Source organism: Prionailurus viverrinus, chromosome C2, assembly GCF_022837055.1.
Source record: "Prionailurus viverrinus isolate Anna chromosome C2, UM_Priviv_1.0, whole genome shotgun sequence".
Lineage (NCBI taxonomy): Eukaryota > Metazoa > Chordata > Mammalia > Carnivora > Felidae > Prionailurus > Prionailurus viverrinus.
Window position 1 is genome coordinate 58,863,636 of NC_062569.1, and position 3,396 is coordinate 58,867,031.

At 37.8% G+C, this 3,396-nt stretch overlaps 1 pseudogene; it reads left to right on the plus strand.

The window, feature by feature from the left end:
- The first annotated feature begins 2,609 nt into the window (after positions 1 to 2,609).
- LOC125174448 (phosphatidylethanolamine-binding protein 1-like) lies at positions 2,610 to 3,189 on the plus strand (annotated as a pseudogene).
- The last annotated feature ends 207 nt before the right edge of the window (positions 3,190 to 3,396 follow it).

A 3,396-nucleotide genomic window follows, 5' to 3' on the forward strand; every position in this document is an offset into this window, starting at 1 on the left:
AATAAGATAATTATTTTTTTAAATAACTTTCTCTATATGTTCATAGTTCCTGGATCCCTGCTCTCTCAACTGCATGCTGGTCATAGTCTCATGCTGTTCGGAAAGAACTTCATTTTCATAGTTCTTAAAATCCCAAATTTGCAAAAGTTGCCCAAGTACCTTGCAATGTAGCATGTGTTTTTAAATTTAGGAAATTAAAACTTCATTTTTGTAAGGTTGAAATGTAATGAAACAGTCTCATTAAACATATCCATTATGTAGTGGAAAGAACATTAAATTTGACCCCTGTGTACCTGGATGACTCAGTCGGTTAAGTGTCTGCCTCTTGGTTTCAGCTCAGGTCATGATCTCATAGTTTTGTAGTTCGAGCCCTGTTTTGGGCTCTGCCACCGTGCAGAGCCTGCTTGGGATTCTCTCTCTCTCCTTCTCTCTTTGCCCCCCACCCCCGGCCCTGACCCACACTATTTCTGCCTCTCTCAAAATAAATAAATAAACTTTAAAAAAATTTGACCCCTGTGTGTGATCTGCCTCTTCCAGGTAGAGTGTATTTGGTCAAGTTACTTCTCCTAAATTTACTTCTTTGGTTAATGATGTGAGTGTAATAACACCTGACTCTGAAATAGTGTTGTTTGTAACAAAATGCAAAGAATTATCATTATTATCATCTTCATCATCACCTATTTACATCGTTATGATTATTACAAAATTTAATGGAGTCCATGGAACATTTCAGAACTTCCACACTCACAAACATGTACAAATCTGAACCTACTATTTATGGGGTTAGAAGGCAGAATTCAGAATTAATACACAATCAAATGCCAAACATAATTTTGAGTATTTTTTATCTTTTCTATACTTGTACCTGTCAAAATTTCTAAATTGCTGTCTTAGACAAATAAACAATACAGAAATATAAATTAGAAAATGTAAATGTTTAACTGAAGTAAAAGAAATTATTAGGTGCGTCTTCTGTTTCATGTCCAAGTTGAAATCACAGAAGAGGCTTTGGGCAATCACAAATAAATTGATGCTTTATTTATGTGCAAATTTAACTTCCCACATTGTATTATAAGTGATGAAGTTATGTCAGTTATAGAAAGTGGCAAAGAGATTACATTTGCTAGAGTTCTTATAAAAGAATGACACAAAATACATTGTAATATGATATAAAAATTAGTTTTGATATGCAAAACTTTATGCCCTTTGTGTCACATATGCTGGACAATGATAATCTAATGGAAAATTAGATTATTAGATTATTAAACTAGAAAATTAGATTATTAGAGATGACTGGGTGGCTTAGTCAGCTAAGCATCTTACTCTTGATTTCAGCTCAAGTCATGATCTCACAGTCGTGAGATAAAACCCCATGTCAGGCTCTGTGCTGGGTGTGGAGCCTCCTTAAGGTTTTCTCTCCCTCTCCCTCTGCTCCTCTCCCACCCACATGCAAGCACTCTCTTTCTCTCAAAAAAGAAAAGAAAAAGAAAATTAGATTATTAAAGAATCCAGAAATTCTTTCATTAAATACACAAGCACAAGTGTTCTTGACAGATTGAATCATCAATATTGTTGAGAGCTAACTTTCATATCTAAGAAGCAAAAGCAAGAAAAAAACACACACATCTGGGCAAATAAATATATCTGAATATTTTATCATTCTTTATCATTTTAGTTGGTGCATTGTATCTTTTCTGAGTTTCGCAATGGTTTTATGTGTTTTTGTATATCCATAAAAAACACATACCATGCTAAAATATAAATGAGTTTAAATAGGCTGTGAACAGTCTAATCATTCATTTATCCATCCATCCACTGAAGAAACAAAGATATCTGAGTATCTCTTTTTCATTGACATTGCAAATTAAGAACTAAATGTTACAGCTTGGCAGACTTAAAAATAGTGTTTAAAATCTAGTATGATAAATGCTACTACACGCACATGCACATGCACACACACACACTCAACATGTATAGTGTTGGACAAATAAAAGTGTAATTTCAAATTTGCAACATGGACAGGGAAGGCTTTACAGAGGAAAAATCATCTGAACTAGGTTTAAGCCTACCAAGGGATTTTTAGGCACTTAAAAGACAATTGTTTACTTCAGGAGGGAGAAAAAAATCAGGAGCAATGGCAGAGAAGTTAGCATATAGCCTGAGTTGAATGAGGTGGGACTACATAAATGATGAAAACAAAGGCAGAAACTAAATCATAGAATACTCTATAATTTCATTGAAGGACTTTGGCGTTTAGACTATGGCAAATATAGTATCCCTGATGTGATTGTAGTATTTGAATAACAAAATTGATTTTCAGTTTTGAAAATTCCTGTTAAGAATTTTCAAAAGAATTCCTATAAGAATTTCCAGTTTTGAAAATTCCTGTTAATTCCTAATTAATAGAAAGTGTGTAGAGGCAAAGACATGAATACAGTAGGAAGTTACCACATAGGTTTGTAAGACACAATGAGGACTTAAATTAAGCCAATGAAGTGAAAATAAGAAAATGTGTTGAAACACTTTGTGGACCACTTGGAGTCGGTGCTGCAGGCTGGTACCTTGCCTCCCAAGACTCTTCCCAGCTGTCTGCCCAACCCGGCCCCGTGATGCCCATAGACCTCAGCAAATGGCCCAGGACTGAGCTTATAGGAAGTGGATGAGCAGCCACAGCATCTGCTGCAGGTCAAATATGCCAGGGTGGAGGTTGACAGCTGGCCAAATTGCTGACACCCACCCAGGATAAGAACAGACCCACCAGGACTTCATGGGGTGGTCTTGAGCTACATAAACCTTACACCTTGGTCATGACAGATCCAGATGCTCCCAGATGGAAGGACCCCAAGTACAGGGAATGGCACCATTTTCTGGTGGTCAGAGTGAGGGGCAATGACATCAACAGTGGCATAGTCCTCTCTGATTATGTCGACTCTGCGCCTCCCAATGGCACAGCCTTCAATTGCTATATCTGGCTGGTTTACCAGCAGAATGGGTCACAGAAGGATGATGAGCCCATTCTCAGCAACTGATCTGGAGACCACCATGGCAAATTCAAAGTATGAGCTCAGGCACCTGGTGGCTGGCACGTGCTACCAGGGTGAATGAGATGACTGTGTGGCCAAACTCTATGAGCAGCTATCTAGGAAGCAGAGGTATGCTAGGAGACAGAAATCGTCCCTGAGGTGTTGAGCAGTGTTCTCAAGTTCAGTGATGCATGTAGATTTCTCTGCTTCCCAGCTTCCCATTCTCACAGGTGAGGCCTGAGCCATCAGGTAGTGGTTTAGAGTGACTTTTCCTTCTGCCTAACCATTATAATTCTAGAGGTTCACACCCAGGTTTATGTTTTGAACAAATTTGAACTATATTTTGGGGAATATTTTGGTACTAGGTTGGGGT